Genomic DNA, 19401 nt, shown 5'->3' with positions numbered 1-19401 from the left:
GTTAGGCCAAATGCAAGGAGCACCACGAATGCTGCTTCTCCCTTTTTCAGCCTCTCTTTAACACTTCAACATTTTAACATAATTTCTGTGCGCTACGTACTAAGTAACAAAACTGTTATTACTCATTTAATTTGAAAGAAATTGCTTGCTGTCTGGATTTATCTCTCATACTTTTCAAATCTCAAAGCTCTTTTAACAGTCAATACTTAATGAACATATGGCAAATGTCCTCCTAAATCTAAATGTAATTCCCTCCCCTTTTAATGAAGCCAGGGAATTGACGCTATCTTTCCTAATCCCCAGTTATTTGGTTGGATAGAACCTCCAGAGATATGGGGGAAAGACTTGGAGGCAAGTGGGAACAGGATAGGGACAAAATGAAACAGAAAATGCAAAATAAAAGCAACAGCCTCTTTAATTAGAGGTGGAAAAGAGGGCAACAAGTAAATACAATATTAGGAATATGGTTGCAAACAAATCCACTTAACATTATAATTTTTTCCGCACATATTTCAAATTGCTTTTGCTTCTTCCTGAGTCACCCAATATTCCTCTCAATTCATACAAATTTGTTAAGAGACACCAGGTTGGAACTAATTTGTAAGGCTTTCAATGTACCTGTGGAGTGGTTTTATCAGTTACACCCCCACCCCATCCACCCCCATCCAAACATTCTCATGGTTGAGCAAAGTTTTGAACCCAGATCTCCTGAGTCTTGGTTCATCACTCTATCGACTGCACCACACTGGGAATCCCTTATAGCAGTGGTTCCCAAGCTTGGTATGATCTTGGACTAAAAGTCTCAGAAGCCTTTGCTACTAGCTGTGTTGGCCAGGATTTCTGGGAGTTGTAGTTCAAGAACATATGGGGATTCACTGTTGGGAACGTGTTGCTATTACGTACTATTAAGACTTAGGGTGGACCTATGAATGAATGATCTCCAAAATGTCCTGTCTTTAACAATCCTGCTCAGCTCTTGTAAACTCAAGCCTTGGGGTTGATTCATCTCTTATTTGGTCTTCTTCTTTTCTTGCTGTCTCCTACTTTTCCCAGCATTGTTGTCTTTCCCAGATAATCTTGTCTTCTCTGTGCCCAAAGTAGGACAGCTTCAGTTTCAATATTTTTGCCTCCAAAAATATTCACCGAAGCTACCAACATGAACTTAACCAAACTCCGGGAGGCAGTGGAAGACAGAAGGGCCTGGCATGCTCTGGTCCTTGGGGTCACGAAGAGTCACACACGACTTAACGACTAAACAACAACAATGTCATCTAAAGCCATAGGGTCTTTTACGCTAGCTAGGCTCAATGTACTACCTTCTAAACTTCTGGAGGGAAAATTTCAAGGTTTGCCTACATCAGATTGTCTCTACACTTGTAATACAGTGGTGCCTCGCATAGCGAGGTTAATCCGTTCTGGATTAACCTTCGCTATAGCGAAACATCGCTGAACGGGACAGGGAAAGCCATTGGAACGCATTAAACATCGTTTAATGCGTTCCAAAAGGCTCCTTTACTCACCGTTCAGCGAGGTTTCCTATGGTCGGCAGCCATTTTCGCGCCCTCGTTAAGCGAGGGGATGGCGCGAAAACGCTGAGCGCGGCCATTATGGAGCTTCCGGCGGCCATTTTGTCCGCCGAACAGCTGATCGCCGGGGCTTCGTTTTGCGAAGATCGGTAAGCGAAATGCTTACCGATCTTCGTAGAGCGATTTTCGCCCTATCTAAACGACGTTGAGCGATCGCATTAGCGATCCAAAAAAATGGATCGCTATGCGATTTTGTCGTTATACGGTGCGCTCGTTAAGCGAGGCACCACTGTAGTGATAAAGTTGAATCAGTTGGTCATGTTCTCCTTTTCTGTACTTCTATCGGGATCTATGTAGGGAGCTTTTACTACCTATTACAGTATCTGTAAATCCCCCGGGAGGTCAGAGAAGGATTATGTACATATGCTACTCTCTGACAATACCCCTTATATAACGAGACAAGTGGCCAAATTTTGTGCTGCAGCAATGGTTATTCGTGTTCAGATGTCTGGGTAGGTGTTTTTAGATGGGTAATATAATGCTTTTAATATAACACTGGTGGAGGTTTTACTTATACTAAGGATTTACAATGTTATTAACTGGGAAGTAAGGGTTGTTTTATCATGTTTTAATGGAAATTCTATAATTCTGCCTGATTTTACGAAACTACAATTATATGCATGTATTTTACTGTATATTGATTTGATTTTGCTGGTCTTTGACCGTAATAAAGTATTCATTCTTGGTGATTAGAAATACAAGAGTGTGGATAATGTAAATAGAAAAAAGCAGTGCATCTCACCATTCAGGAGAAGACTGCGACCAGCTCACCTGTGTGCCTCTCTCTGTCTGCTGTCCAGATGCTAATTGCAAATGGCTTTTTTAAACCTTTAAGGTGTCTTTGAACTGCAAAACCTTTCAAACGGGGGTACTCCACAGACAACATTTCCAAATAAAGAACTACCATCATACATCTGGTTAAATATACACAGATCCTGCTTCATGCTTTTTCTTTATTATTATTTCAAATGGATGATGGAGACTCAGTTGCTTAAGAAACAAGTCTTCTACTTATCCTTCTTTATAGTGAAAATGTAGCTGGAAGCCTATGGGATTAATTTTTGTCCCACAATGATACTGGATGTTAGTGCATTCATGCAGTGCCCAATTTGATAACTGAGAAGGCAGAGAAAAAGAAGGCAACAAATATGTATTTTCTATTGTTATTAAGAACTGACATGACAACATTTGGGCCAGCTGTGAGAAGATGAAGGATCAGATTCTGCTTTGTTATGTAGCCTCTGAGGAGAGTTTGGAAACATTACTGTTTTTGGATTACATTTCCCAGAATTCTGTACCCACCAAGAGTAGCTGGGCTGGTTGATTGGTTCTAGGAGTTATGATTCAAAAAGAATTTTTTCCAACAATGAGGTGCAATTGGAAGTTTGTACCAATGATTAAGCAGAGCTGTCTTTCTTTCTTTCTTTCTTTCTTTCTTTCTTTCTTTCTTTCTTTCTTTCTTTCTTTCTTTCTTTCTTTCTTTCTTTCTTTCTTTCTTTCTTTCTTTCTTTCTTTCTTTCTTTCTTTCTTTCTTTCTTTCTTTCTTTCTTTCTTTCTTTCTTTCTTTCTTTCTTTCTTATACTGCTTTTTCTCCAGTAATCTCAAGGGTGTATATGTGGGATTTCTATCTCCTCAGCTTTTTCTTCACAACAAGCTTGTGAAGTAGGTTAGACTGAGAGATTATAACTGGACCAAGATCAGCCAGTAAATTTCATGGCCATGTGGGGATTTGAATCCAGATCTCCTAAGGCCCACTTGAACACTATAACCACTGTGCCAGGAGGTCTACTGTTAGCCAAACTGAGATAGTCAATTCAAGTGTTGCTCAGAAGGGAGTTGCTGGCAGGCATAGAGTCAGTTCTTCAACTTGAGGATGGAGCAGTACATTCAAGACACCCTGTCATGAGTAACCCTTCCCCATTCGAACCTAGTGAAGTATAGCTGATAGCCCATCATCAATTATATCAAAGTCAAATTTACTAATTTGGCCAATTATTATATGTAGGAGGGAAGAGAGGGGAAAACATCATCTTGTCCTTTGCCACAAGCAACAAAATGTCCTGGATCAGCCCTATGAGTACATTTCAGTACAATGCTTCACAGATTAATCTCTCTCTTTTTAAAAAATGTTTGGTAATGATTAATCTCTTTTGTAACAAATATAATGCAGCCACATGAAAGCAGGGGAAGAAGAAAATGGTCTCACTTTAATCAAGACTTTGAAGGATAAATGCCTGATTGCCATGTGCTACTGTAAGAGGCCATGCAAGAATGTTGTACCTGCACTTCAAAGAGGACAGCATTGTTCTAAAGGCATTGGTAGTTACAGCTGTCCTTACACAGTTATAGTATATTTAATCTGTGTTCTTACAAGTCAGTATTTAATCAACATCTTTTATGTGTTTGGTTTGTACATTAAATAAGAAATGTGTGTCATTGTGAAGTGCATTAAGGAAAGGAGCAGACAGACACTAAGAAGATGCCACTGTGATTCCTACTATCATTTCCATTTGGTTCTGAGCATTGTTTTTGCGATTATTAGCTACAGGAATGGGGCAGGCCCTGTTTTTTATTTAGGATGTGCAGAATCCAAGCTAAGTTCCTTCTTAAGGAAATCCAAACTGTTGGCCTTGGCTCTTGCCACCTACATTTTATACAGCAGGGTAGGAGATGTATGGCCCTGCGAATCTCATCAGTCCTGGCCACCACATCTAATGGTGATATATGAGGGGAGGTATACAAAGAACTGGAATGTTACATGTTTCCTACTCAAGCTGTACAGGAAGTATATTTTCCCACATAGGGATAGGCCCAGATTTAGTCATATAGAAAACGAGGAAAAGTTTGGCAACTACTGTCAAGATGAGATCTAATATGGTGCCCTGAACCTTAACTCTTCTACAGATGTTAGTGACTTGATTTTACCTAGTTCTATTTTGTATCCAAAATGTTTGATGCATTTTTCCCTTGATTTTTGTTGTGACAATTTCATTCTTTATTCTCCAATGTATTGCATATAACATTGTATAGCTAATGCTAAAGAAATCTGATTTGACTCTGAATAGACCCATTGGAATAAATGGGATGCTTTAATCATAACCGACTTAAATTCTATTTATTTCAGGTGTAGTGACTAGAGTATCATAGTAAGACACAAGGGACCTGGGTTCAAGTGCCTGCTTGATCATGGAAACTCATGGAAACTCATTACTTAAGCACCTCATATACCTTAAAGCCCCTATTAGGTCACCCTAAATTGGATACAATTTAATAACACTCACACCTTGAATACATCCACTCCATAAAATTTAATACCCTTGAATCTTCTCAAGCACTAAGTATGCTTGTGTGTGGTTGTTGTCAATGGGAAATGGAAGAGAAGGCTCTATAATTCTAGCTGAGCTAGATTTTGCATTCACATTACAAAAAAACTTAAATGGAATGTGGCAAAGCAATATACCAGAATACAATACTATATCCCAATATAGTGCCCTGCAAAGGTTTTGGGGTACAATTCTCACTAATCCACAGACAACATGGCCAATGACTGACATGCTGGGTGTTGTAGTCCAAAACATATTACAGGCACCAGTGTAGGGAGGCTTCTGTCATATAAGGTTTGTGTGGAGAACTATGTTTACTCAGGAGACTGAAGATTAACTTTGGCAAACGTTGGATCTTAGCCTGAACTTGAAGAATGAAGAATAGGAAAAATGAGAGAAACAATGGGAAGGATGTGATTTTTATCATTATTTATTCAATTTATATCCCACCTGTCTAGACCAAAGTCTACTCTAGGTTCTATAGCCATAAATTATTGGCATCAACATACTAAACCACCTTGAGTGCATAACTATGTGAATTTATAAGCCATATACAAATAGAAACAAAGCAAAGTGTGCTGCTTACATACCAACCCATAGTACTTAAAGCACTCTCTGGCTGGTTTATAATTTTAACTATGCAGGCTACACATCCCCCACCCCACACAATTAGCTGGGTACTCAATTTACCAACCTTAAAAGGATGGAAGGCTGATTCAACCTTGAGCCAGCTACCTGAGCAATCGGGATCAAACTCATATCATGAGCAGAATCTTGATTGCAGCACTGTAGTTTAACCACTGCATCACAAGGCCTATTTACTCTATATTACCCTTTATTCTTTATCAGTCAGTTATTAGTGAAGTGGGCAAAGTTGAAGTTGACATCACCAACTTAGCATCAACTGTCATAGACTCAGCATGATGCCAGCCCTTCCAAAAAATAGTCTGCTTTTCAAATTAATTAAAAAATAAAGAAAAAGTCCCTCTGAAGTTACGGGAGTGTAAGATTGAAACCTTTGTTCTTGGTTTAACTGATGTTTTATTTTTGTTGCTGTTTTTTTCAACAGCATATTGTTCTACAGTACTTTGGTTTCAAGCCATGACACCTTCACTATTTCAGATATACTAGAAACAAAAGAAAAAACTAAAAATATCACTGAATGTTCGAGTTTCTAGTACCAACTGCCAAATAATGTATACAGTATATCAGTAAGAAAACAAACAGCAGAGCCTACCAGATATTGTAAAGAACTATACAAATTAGCAAGTAAACCAAGTCACATACTGCATGACATATTTCTTAACAAGAGGAATTAACTTGTGTATGAAAATACACCGACTTTGGTCTCTGTAATGCCTCTGCTCCCAGGTTCGTGGGAACAGATAGGGGTACAGCTTACAACCACCTTTTAAAAAAATCCATACTTCACAGGAAATATTCACAGTAACTTCTAATTGCCATTGATCTGTACAGCAATGTTGGCGGTCTTCACAGACTATATACAAAAATGATAGCAACTAGAAACCTATTTTTATCACCACAGGGTTCCAGGTCACTACCGAGCTTGTTGCTTCAGGAAGACAAATGGAGACAGGAAAGAGCATGTTGAATTAGAAGAGCTACCTCAGAGGTGTTCTTGGTACGACTGTGGTTCATATTATTTTTTGACAAATTCCATATCCGCAAGGATAGTCGCCTCAACAGATTTTCTTTAAATAAGTGAAGCTGTTTTTTAAGAATTTGAAATGTCATGCTGTTACACTGTAGACAAATTTATTGCAGTAATGTCAGTTCACCTTTTCCTGTTTAAATGAGAAAAGGTGGCACTCTTTGTTGGCTTTGTACAAACAAACTTCCTCATGAAATGCGGTTTCCACAAGGAAAAGCAGTCTGACATCTGACATTTCCGAGTTCAATTGTGAATACTTAATGGTGAAGATATTTACATACACTTTTCAGCTGGGGTTGAAAAAGCAAGAGTTACCGTATTTTTCGCTCCATAAGACGCACCTTTCCATAAGACGCACCGATTTTTTAGGAGAAGAAAACAGGAAAATATAATCTGTTTTCTTCGCTCCATAAGATGCACAGACTTTCCACCTCCCTGTTTTGTGGGAAAAAAGTGAGTCTTATGGTGCAAAAAATACAGTACGTAGGAACCCATTTGTCAGATTCCAAAACACAGGTGACCTGTGTGCGAGCTCGCTCAATTTCCCTTCCAGGATCTAATGGTGAAAAGGCAATCTCAAGGCTCTTGCTTAAGGATGCCAGAATAGCAGAGAGAGGAAAGGGGCCAGTTCTGTTTTTTTTTCTTTCTGCTGTAATTCTTTTGATGGGAACTCATGACAAGCATCTGTAGAGGGCTGCATCCAGATTTAGTTATACTCTGCAACCATTGGACTAAAATTAGCTATTAATAATTAAAGTTTCATTTTTCTGGATGGGTGTGTTCTGTGTATAATTAAATCTGGATCTGTGTATGAATCTGAAAGGAAAATCCAGCTGTTAAGTAAAGAATACTGCCCAGGTCAAAAATATCTTCAGTTCCATTCTTTATAAAGCAGTAGTGTTGTCAATGAAGCAGAAATAAAATTGGCCAGCTGTTCCTCCTCGCTCCATCTTCTGGCCATTGTTGCTAGGCAACCAGTCCTTTGACTTTGCATTTGGTACTGTGACATATCTGATTTGCTATTTTAAAATCACACTGCCCCAACAAGGTTTCATGTAACTGAAATACTCTATGTTACTGTCACTGTGCCATTGTCCTTGGAAATATGACTTTGGTAATGTAGGAGGCATGTAGGGCTGGCCCTAATATTAGACAGAGTAGGCAACCATACCAGTTGCCAGATGCTGAAGGACAGCACTTGCCAGGGTTGCACATTTCAATGCTTCTTAATGCCCCAGATTTCTATGGGATTGGGGGGGGTACACAGAAGGAGCCTCCCGGAAGAATGTAAACACATTTGGGCATCCACAGGGCAATGACAGCACCCTATTGGCTGATCTTTCCACTCCAGTATCTCATTAAATTGTTTCTCACACAAATAGGACAGGATTTTTTGCCTCCCCCCCCCCCCCGATTCCCAGAATTGCCTAGCCAAGAAAACATCCGCAGTTTCTTCCAGTGAAATCCTATGCAAAACTTCTTAGATATTGTCTGGAAATTGCTGCCATTCTCTGCAGGATTCATTATGACACCTAGATAAATCGTACCTAATGCTATGGAAGGAAACATTGTTAATCATATTGCCTTTCAGCATCAGCCATTATGAGCCATTACTTGTCTATTAAGACCAGAGAAGCAAACAATGAAGGCTCTGCTGACCTTCATTTTTCAGAAACAACACAACACAGGTAATAATCTTAGGTCCTTCTCTCCTGATTCTTCCTGTAATGTCAGTGTATTATGTCATTACATCACATTATTTAACAGTTTGAATTCATGATTGCATTACTCATTTGTTCTCCTTTATGGCCTCTGTGAACACACATTTAATGGGTTAATCTGCGCTAGAGCAGAGTATTTTTGGAAACTTCCACAGCTTTAAGCACTTAGTGCTGGGACCTCCCCTACACCGGCTATATAACTACGCCCCCCCCCCCCCGGCACCCAGTGCCTCAGTTCTTTTTTCAACCGCTGCTGTAGCAGCAGCTTTGTTTGGAACTTCGCAAGTAAAGACAATTCTATTTCCTTTCTTTGACCTCCTCTTGTTCTTTCTTCACTAACAAGTTGTTTCTTCTGCCTGGGGGAAGAGCACTAGCTGGTGTTATGTGTTCTTTGTAAAAGCTTTACAAAGCCGGCTTTACAGCCCTCAGGGCTTTTCTCTTAAAGAAATCAGGTAACTTCTACCTTAGCAAGGTTACCCCCAGGCTCAAGAGCAACAGCTATCCACCTGTTTGGAATCTTCCTCTTTGCGTCAAGAAAGAAGACAGCATCTGAGCTTTGCCCTTGGAAAGGGCCCCCTGCAGCTCCTGCCACCATCCCCGCCTGCCATTAATTCTCCTGACTGGGGTAAAGCCTCTTTGGAGGTTGGCGTGGAACAACCCTCTTGCATCAAGGGGCTTGTTCATACAGTTGTCAAGTCTGCAGTAAGTTGGGCACATGTAGCCCCACGGTTACCCTTGGAAGAAGAGAGGGGCCCCTGCAGCTCCTGTTGCCAACCCCATTTGTCAGTGATTCTCCTGACTGCGGTAAAGCCTCTGTGGAGGTTGTTGTGGAACAGCCCTCTTGCATCAAGGGGCTCATTCATACAGCTTTTTAACCTGAAGTGAGTTGGGTGTCTGATGCCCTGCCCTTGGAAGAAGAGCCAGCTGCCCGCTCACTCACTCGCCACCCGAAAGCCACTTCCCCTCCTCCTCCTCCACTGCCGCCGGCCACTTCCTCTCCTCCTTGCCATCCTCGTCACCAGCCATAAACTTCCAGGGCGGGCTCGGGCAGCCACCGCCGCAGCAGCAGAGCCGCCCACTCTATATTTTGAGTGGAAATGTTGGGGGGGGGTCGTCTTATACGCCCAGTCATCTTGTATGCCGGCAAATACGGTATGTGTAAGGACAGTACTGTACATATTTCCTGTACAGTGGTGCCTCGCTTGACGATGTTAATTCATTCCAGCAAAATCGCTGTAGAGTGAAAACATCATCAAATGAAATAAAAAAAAACATTGAAACGCATTGAAAACTGTTCAATGCATTCCAATGGGCTGAATACCTGCTCGTCCAGTGAAGATCCTCCATACGGCGGCCATTTTCGGTCCCTGTAAAGCGAGGAATCCTAGAAAACATCAGGGGGCCATTTTCTTCAGCCGGTGGCCATTTTGAAACCTGACGATCAGCTATTTGCTGATCGTCATAAAGTGAAAATCGGTTCTCGAAGCAGGGAACCGATCATCATTAAACGAAAAACAAACCCATTTAAACCATCGTTTTGCAATCGCAAAAGCGATCGCAAAAACCTAATCATACAGCGATTTCCTCATTAAGTGAGGCAATCGTTAAACGAGGCACCACTGTATGCTTCTTTTTGCAAAATGCTAAACATTAGTAGTTGCAATATGATTGCTGAAAATGAAGGCACCATGGTGATGGAAGAAAGGGCAATTTTCCATCAGGTCACTTCAGATAACAGTATGTAATGGAAATTAAAACTAAACAACAGTAAGTCACAATGGGATCCTCAGAGATAATTCTTCTCTGAACCAATGAAATGGTAGTCTTTGTTATCAAGAAGAGTTTATTCCAGTCTCTCTTTCCCGTGGTGCCCATAATTGTATGTTTGTTACTGCATCAGGCTGATTCCCCCTACCCCGGAAACTGGTTCTTCCTAAGTAAATAGTTGTATTAAAGGCAAGATAATTATACAATTAGCATTTGGAGCTATGAAGAAGTGTTTCTTTTATCAGATATATGTACACATGATGAGATCAAGTGTGGCATCCCAAAGTGATCAATGGCTGACACTCCTTGACAGTGGTTGAAGGGAATGCTTTTTTCAGGGACCATTCCAGAACTTCTAAAGTTAACTTTTTATTTTATTTATTTTATTTATTTTATTTATTTAATTTATATGCCGCCCACTCTACCCAAAGGTCTCTTTGAAGGCTACAGCCCTAGAACTGCTCAGCCAACAACCATTCTGCTCACTTTTGCTTGGCTATTGAATAATGGAAAGAATACTTTTACAAAAAAAAACCTCTATAGTTTTTTTCCAATCTGCAATACAAAGGTGCATTAGGTGTGATTTTGAATGATTCAGAGAATAAAAACAAACAACGATTGGAAGCAGGTGATGCCTATGCATGGGAAGAAATTTCTTCATGGTCTCAATTTCAGTCAAAGGAGGCCGCTAATAATTCTCCAATGCCTGCAACAGATGTTGACTCTAGTTTATTTTTATTTATTTCTTTGACTTTTATACCGCCCATCTGGCTGCCAAGGCCACTCTGGGCGGTTTACACATTAAACAAATATATAATTGAACAACAATTTAAAACAATAAATATAATAAACATAATAGTTATAAAATCAAAATTAAACACAAACACATGAACAAAATTTAACTGAAAATAATTTAAATTATATGGAAGCAAGGTGGCACGACTGATAATAAAAATGTTCAGACAACTAATGATTGGAACAACTGATTGGTTCAAAATTGGGAAAGGAGTATGACAAGGCTGTATATTGTCCCTCTGCTTATTTAACTTCTATGCAGAATACATCATGCAAAAGGCTGGACTGGAGGAATCCCAAACCGGAATTAAGATTGCTGGAAGAAATATCAACAACCTCAGATATGCAGATGACACCACTCTGAAGGCAGAAAGTGAGGAGGAATTAAAGAATCTCTTAATGAGGGTGAAAGAGGAGAGTGCAAAAAATGGTCTGAAGCTCAACATCCAAAAAACTAAGATCCTGGCCACTGGTCCCATCACCTCCTGGCAAATAGAAGGGGAAGATAATGAGGCAATGACAGCATTTACCTTCTTGGGCTCCATGATCACTGCAGATGATGATAGCAGCCACGAAATTAAAAGACCCTTGCTTCTTGGGAGGAAAGCGATGACAAACCTAGACAGCATCTTAAAAAGCAGAGGCATCACCTTGCCGATAAAGGTCGGCATAGTCAAAGCTATGGTTTTTCCAGTAGTTCTGTATGGAAGTGAAAGCTGGACCATAAAGGCTGACCACCAAAGAATTGATGCTTTTGAACTGTGGTGCTGGAGGAGGATCTTGAGAGTCCCCTGGACTGCAAGGAGAACAAATCTATCAATTCTAAAGGAAATCAACTCTGAGTGCTCACTGGAAGGACAGATCCTGAAGCTGAGGCTCCAATACTTTGGCCATCTCATGAGAAGAGAAGATTCCCTGGAAAAGACCCTAATGTTGGGAAAGTGAGAAGGCAAGAAGAGAAGGGGATGACAGAGGATGAGATGGTTGGATAGTGTCATCGAAGCTACCAACATGAATTTGACCAAACTCTGGGAGGCAGTGGAAGACAGGAGGGTCTGGCGTGCTTTGGTCCATGGGGTCACGAAGAGTCGGACATGACTAAACAACAACAACAATCTGAATTCAAAGTTTTTATATTTGTGTAAAGAGTGAGTTTTTTCTTGTGACTTTTAGAGGCATTCAGAATGCCTCTTTCCACGTTTTATGTCATTCTCTTTTACTTTCTCAAGGAAAGTAATGAAAAAGCAAGTAAGAAAAAGCAACAAGAAACATAATGAGTGATATAACACATTACTTTTTAAACAGATAGATGAGTCACCATAATGGATGGCTTTAAAAGGGAGAGAGAGGGAAACACAGTTCATTGTAACAATTAAAATAAAGTTGTATTTTTTTAAAAAGTAACTTTCCATGCAGTGAGCATTCAGTGGTTAGTGACCTTGCTTAATACTCATTGGGTTGATCTTTGCCAGCATAAGTAATGACACCCCTTAATTTTTAAAATTTGTATTGCCACTAACTATAGGATTGCCTTGAATAAGGATGTGTCAGAAATTTGATTCACCAATTTTTATTTGCTATTTTTCTCTTTCTTTTACAAATCAATCGGCCTCTGCACACTCCTGCGTAAACACATACGTGGGTCCAATTTGTGGTTAGAAGTCTTCACGTTTATAAACTTGTGATATGTTTCAGAAAAAGCAATGAAAAAAGTGTTTGACAAAGTGTATATTTGGAGAGAAAAAACCACATTGCACTCAATGTACACAAACATACTCTAAATTAAAAGCGTAAACTTTAGAAAATTTAGTATAACACTACACACATGTGTGGCACAAAGACGTGGCAGAGGAGAGTACTTGTAGGGAAGAAGGAAGTCCTTGGAAATGGACTTGACAATTCTGACCATCACTACTGTCATGGATGTTACTGTCTTTCTCATGGCTCTAAGGAACAAAGCAAATACAGTAATACTCATGGACTGTATTTAGAATTGGTGTTCCCCTGTGTGATGAAAGACATCTACTTGCCATGCCATTTGATTTTCCTCACTTACATATCTTGTTTAGTGTGCTATGGTTTGTTATTGGTCATTGGAAAGTATACAGGCTTGACTTGCACATTTGATTACTTAAATAAATGACTGAGGAAACCCTGTTGTGGAAGGAAAAATGAGTTAATTGATGAGAATAAACAATCCCCTTATTATGTTTTTTAATCTTCAGTGGCCTTTTTAGTTGGCTCTATTGGCACTCACGCCTGTATTTTCTAACAAAGGGAGAGAGTGTTTCATCTCACCATGATGAATTATTTGTTCAAATTAAATATTGGATGTGGCAATTTACAGTTCATGTCAAGTGTAATACTTGGAGTTTTTACTACAAATTGAAACCTCTCATTTAGAAAGAGAAAACAAAATTTATATCTGACAGCCAGACACCCACAGACTGTCAGACTGATAAAGGCTTTCTTTCAGAATATGACAAGATACAAACTAATTAACAAATGTAGAAAAGAGCATTATACTTTATGTCAAAGTATATGGGGAAACACATACTGTTGATATGCTTGAGACATATGATAGTAGCCCATAACAATATGTTTTTCTTTAAAAAAAAAATCAAAGACAATATAGGGAGAAAAAACATGACCATTTTTGTTTGGGTTGATGAAATACCAAGAACATTCTGGGAGCCATTTATAATAAATGAATGATGGTTCATCCTGAAAATCCTGTTCCTCCTTAGGACTGATGGAAGTTGTATATCTGTAACATCTGGAGGGTTGGAAGTTCTTCATTCCTTTCTAGAAGGATGCTGTAGGAGGGAAATTGGACCTTTCTGTGCTAACTCTATTCCACATCTATCTTTGGCTACATCTAATATCAATGCTGAGATGATTCTTTTAGCACTTAATTAGAAGTGATCAGGGATGTTGGCAAGTCTTCAGGTCCGAATTCCAAGTCCAAGTTTGAGTCTTTAGTACCAGGTCCCTAGTTCCAAGCCGCAAGTCCAAGTCTCTATTAAAAACAAATTCTTTTCTCCAGAAGAAAGGGGGAGGGTGAGTGGGTTCTGAGTCTTGAGTCAAGTCTGAGTTATTACGGGGGGGGGGGAGGGGGAAGTCTGAGTTGAGTCCAAGTCAACTTAAGTCCAACTTGATCGTGAGTCCTGTGACTCCCCATCCTGGGAAGTGGTGGTGCTTCAAGTGGTGAAATAGATCCGTTTGTGTCTCACTGCTTTTCCTTCCTTTTGTATCTAGCGCCTGTGTGCTTGGCTGTTGGTCAGTAGATGTTTAATAAAGGCTAATTTTGCAAGCCTGAATTCAGAGTTGCACTCTAAGGAAATTCCATCACTGAAAGGAAAACATTGTTAATCAAATGGAATATGTTAATGTCTAGTTTGATACATAGACAGTACTTTATAATATGTCCTTGTATAACTCAGTAGTTTGGTTGGGAGTTTGATTCCCCACTATGCCTCCTGTAAGTACAGGCTGCCTATCTGGCCTTGGGTAAAAGCTGCACAGTTTCAAATTAGAGAGAGGCACAAAGCACTTCATGCCAAGTCTTTTTAAGTCATTGGTGTGGCCTTTCTCTCTCACACACACCCCTGTTAGCTCCCACACTCAGTGCGTGCTACTCATTCCCTCCCCTTCGCATGATCTTCCAGTCCCAGCAGGAATGCAAGACTTCCTTCTCCACCTCCTCCAGCAGCTGCCCACTCGGAGAAGAGGTGGTGCTGCCTGTGAGTGGGGAAACTGGTAGAGGGGTGAGGGAAAGAAATACACAGCACCAGTTGTACAAAAAAAGAGAAATTATCTTGAAATCCACCAGATGCCCATCTTAAAACCTCCCACTCGCCTCAGCTAAACTGTTTGTGTGAGAGACAATACATGTGTGAATGAGCAACGCACACCGGCTGGTAAGTGTGGGAGCTGGTGGGGTGTCTGTGTATGTGAGGGAAAGGAACATATGGCATTTGTGGCGCCACACCTATGATTTAAGAAGACTCAGGAAAAAGTCTTTTGTGCCCATCTCTACCCAGGATGCCCCAGAAGAAGAACATGGTAAACCACTTGTAAATATTCTCTACCTAGAAAACCGTGAAAAGGTTTGCCATAAGTCAGATTGACTTGATGGCACCTAATTATTATTACTATTACTAGTTCCATCCCCATCCCTCAACCCTAGTGAGTTTCTATGGCAAAGCCAGGGAATCGAACCCAGGTCTCCTAAATCCTAATCCATTATTCTGCCCACTACACCACACTGGGTACCTGCATATTTCTATGTAAGGTACAGTAATTCATCCTAAAGCTGTATAAGTGATTACTAATGTGCCCAAATTTTATGAAAACAACAGATAACTTTTGTCTGCCTTTTGTGTGTGTGTGTGATGTGTGTTGTCTTTTTTTGGGCATCCTAATAAATGACTTTCCAAGGAGAAGTCATTCTTGAGTAGAAATCACAGTAAAACATTACAGATATGTGCAATGTGCTCTAGAAGACCACAAAAACCAAACAAGTGTCAGTGGCAAAAGGAGAGGAGAGAAGGGAGACCATTTTGATTGTGTTTGATTGAGGCCTGCAAGTTGAATTGCCAAACTGATAGTGATGTCAGCCCTCCTGGTGCAGGTAGACATATATTCCCCTCCCTCTTCATATCTTTCTGAAGATGAAAAACGAAAAGCAAGATTACCCCACACATTTTAGATAATTCTTCAGGTAACTATTGCTTCAGTTTGAGCTGAGAGGCAAAGAAAAGTTTTTTCCTCATAAAAATAATCAGACAGCACTGTGTTGTTCACACTTCAAAAATAACTACAGTTAAAAAGGAAAAGGCTCACACATGTATTCTCTCTCACACAAACAGTTTAGCTGAGGTGAGTGGGAGGTTTTAAGATGGGCATCTGGTAGATTTCAGAACTGTTTCTTTTTTTGCACAACATTTTACCCAGTTAGTAACATGTATAGCAATATTATGACAGTAATGAAGAGAAAAAAAGGCTGGCTGGTTGGCTCAGTGGTTTATGTATCTGGCTGCAGAGCCAGTGGTTGGGAGTTCCAGTCCCAGGTTGCCCCCAGAAGACAGGAATGGTAAACCACTTCTGAACATTCTCTACCTGAAAACCCTGAAAAGGTTTGCCAGAAGTCAGAACTGACTTGATGGCAAATGGTTAAAATTATTATTATTAAAGAGAAAAAATATAAATGAAACAGGTTCCCTGATGAGCAAAGAAATATAGACGTATTATTCTAGCCCAAACCATGTTTGAGAGGATTGTATTCCCACTTATATCCCTGCTAAATTCATCTATCAAGTTTGATATTAATCATCTCTCTACATTACTGAGGGGTAATGCAGCTTCCAGTTTTGGATTTGTTTGTACTTCTGTGTGATGTGTATCCTTATGTACTTTCAAATAAGATTGGGGTGGTGGGCATAGTCCTCTCTCCCATTTTTATCCTCAAAAGAACACAGTGAGATGGTTTAGTTTGAGGAATAGTGACTAGCCTGAGATTATTTATGTAACATGATTGCATGATGTCAAGTCAATTCTGACTTACAGTGCATCTTTTCAAGGTTTTCTAGGTAGAGGGTACTCAGAAGTGGTTTACCATTCCCTTCTTCTGGGGGTGCCTTGGTACTGTGCAGCTTGCCCATGGCTACACAGGTAGGATCTTCCCCAGGAAGCACAGTGGGGACCAGCAGCCAGAGACGTAAACTACTGAACCATCGAGACAGCTTGAGGTTATGTATAACTAAATGAAAAACAAGAGAAGAACAAAGGGAAGGAAGTGGGATCAGATATACCTTAATTTGAAATGGAGAAGAAGTGAGAACTACCTGAAAAGATTAATTGTTCATAAATATAAAAAGTAGATACGTATTGAAAAAAGATAAACAATTATGATATAAACTTGTTCTGAAAACATTTGGCCTCATGGGGGGGGGAGCCTCCGAAGGGTCCTGGAAGGCTCTCTCAGATCCTTTGGAGGCTCCCCCTGCCCCCTGCAGGGGAAAAAACGCCAGATTCCAGGACCCACTTCTGAGGCTTTCCAAGCTTCAGAAGGGTCCTGGAAGGTTGCGATTTCGCCCTTGCTGGCCCTGTGGGGGGAGCCACCAAAGAGTCCTGGAAGGCACTCTCTGACCCTTCTGAGGCTCCCCCCACCCACCCCCGCTGGGCCCTGGGGAGCGCTGTTTTACAGTACAGTGGTGACTCGCAAGACGAGCGCTCCGTTTTACAACGAAATCATATAATGATGAAGTTTTTGTGATTGCAAAACGATGTTTCCTATGGGGATTTTTCGCTTTGTGATGATCAGTTCCCTGCTTCGGTAACCAATCATCACAAAACGACGATTTTCGCACAGCTGATCGGCGGTTTCAAAATGGCCGCCGGGTAAAAAAAATGGCTGCCTGCTGTTTTCTGGGACGGATTCCTCGCTGCACGGGCAGCAAAAATGGCCACGCTATGGAGGATTTTCGCTGGACGGTGAGTTTCAAGCCCATAGGAACACATTAATCGGGTTTTAATGCGTTTCTATGGGCTTTTAAAAATCGCTTTACGCTGTTTTCGTTCTACAGCGATTTCGCTGGAATGAATTAACATCGTAATGCGAGGCACCACTGTATTCGCTCCATAAGATGCACACACTCCCCCCCCCACTTTTTGGGGGGGAAAAGTGCATCTTATAGAGTGAAAAATACAGTACATAACACTGATTCTGCAGGATGCAATAGTTGCCAGTGCTTTCCTTTAAAATCCTAAACAGCTTAGAACTGTAGGTTATTTGAAGGATCACATGTACTCATATGTAACTGCCCAGAGCCGAGGTGACCAGTTGATGAATCTAACGGCAAGATCTATTCACTTGGTAAATATGGGAGACAAGATCATTTCTGTGGTGGCCCCATCCTTTTGAAATGTCCTATTACAGGATGTTTGCATGGTTTTTTCCCTATTTTGAAATGGCTCTTAAAGACCTGGTTTTTAAAAAGGGGGCACCAGGTCAAATGAGTCTCATTTCCTGAGATTTCAGAGGCAAAACCTGAGATTAGAGGGTGGATTCTTGTGATGTCACAAAACTGGGTCCTTCTGATGTTACAAAGATTTATGTGATTCTCACAGTATAATCAGGCACAAGCTCACTCTCTGCTGTAGCTTGGTGCTTGCTGTTCACCCCACAGCTGCATGAATTATTTTCTCCCAGAAGTTGAGAAAGATCCTTCACTCTCTTGCCTACAAAGGCTGAGCAAGTCAGGATAACTTCAAGGACATCTCATTGCTAACTGACTCAGCTGGGCTTCTCCAACTGGGAGAGACAAAGAGCCAGTAACTCTAAGAAGGAGGGTGGCTTTTTATTTGGGTCTTTCCCCTTTTGTCTGTCAGATTGCAGGTAGTCAGTAGGCTGCTTTGGCTATTCCCATTTGGGTTGAAGAACCAGGTGAGAGATAGGGCTAGTTAGAGTAGGAAGTATTTTTGAATGGTGTTGTTTGTAAGTCTTGCCTTTTATGTGTTTTTAAATTGTTGGAGTTACTTTTTATCTATACCTGTTTTCTTCTTCAAATCATATGTAATCTAATCTGCATTTTTAATGAATGTATTTTATAGACCTGTGTTCATTAATTGATAAGGAACGTGGTACCAGCTAGCTCCAGCCCTTGCTGCTTAGCTAAGCTACCAAGTAAGTAACCAGAGCTTTGAGTTCCTATAGTTATAAGGAAACCCAGCATTGGCATAGGTTGGTGAATAGCCCTCGAGGCCTCTGTTTCCTTGGGACTGAGGACTGGCTTAAACCAAGATGGTGGCACTTCTACTGATATATAAAAGTTTCTAATATCAATGTTTAGGAAGAGGAATCTTGGTAAAAAAAGAGTCCACAATTCAGGTAAAACCCAGCTTAGGTAATATGATAATTCAGAGCCAAGAGGGAAAAATAGTTATTTTAATTTTTATTTATTTATTTTTTGCTTTCAGGCAAAAAGGACCTAGCTGCTGTAATACTTGCTTCCATACTTAACTGTGGAGCAAGGGTTTGGGATTTCTGTTCCCACTGTGCTTCTTGGAAGAAGAGCCAGCTTGCATAGCCTTGAGCATACTGCATAGTCTCAGAGCAGCTTGAGAAAAAGGGAATAGTAAACCGCAAATGAGTACTTTATACCTAGGAAACCCCAGCAAGGATTGCCATGAATCAACTTAATGGCATATAATGATTAATTATGCTGCTGCTGGGGCTTGTGGAAAGCTCACCACCATCCCAGTGTTCAAAAGTAATATGTTATTTCTCATATTTACTTTGGTAACACATTATACTTTGCAGTAATGAAGTAGTATTGAGTTGCTTTTTTGCCTGTAATGGCCATGTCTGTAAATTCCTAGGTTTTTAAAAACACAATGAGAACGCATCTCTTTCTGTTACTTCTTTGAGCAGCGACTGGGGGCAGAGAATGGGTCAAATGGGTGGCTCACTTGCTATATCACACATGGAGATTTATGGAAAGGAATCTTGTTATGCCAGTTCAATTTGTCCACTA

This window comes from Pogona vitticeps, chromosome 6, assembly GCF_051106095.1.
Source record: "Pogona vitticeps strain Pit_001003342236 chromosome 6, PviZW2.1, whole genome shotgun sequence".
In the NCBI taxonomy this organism is placed as follows: Eukaryota; Metazoa; Chordata; class Lepidosauria; order Squamata; family Agamidae; genus Pogona; species Pogona vitticeps.
Note: the sequence above shows the minus strand (reverse complement) of the source record.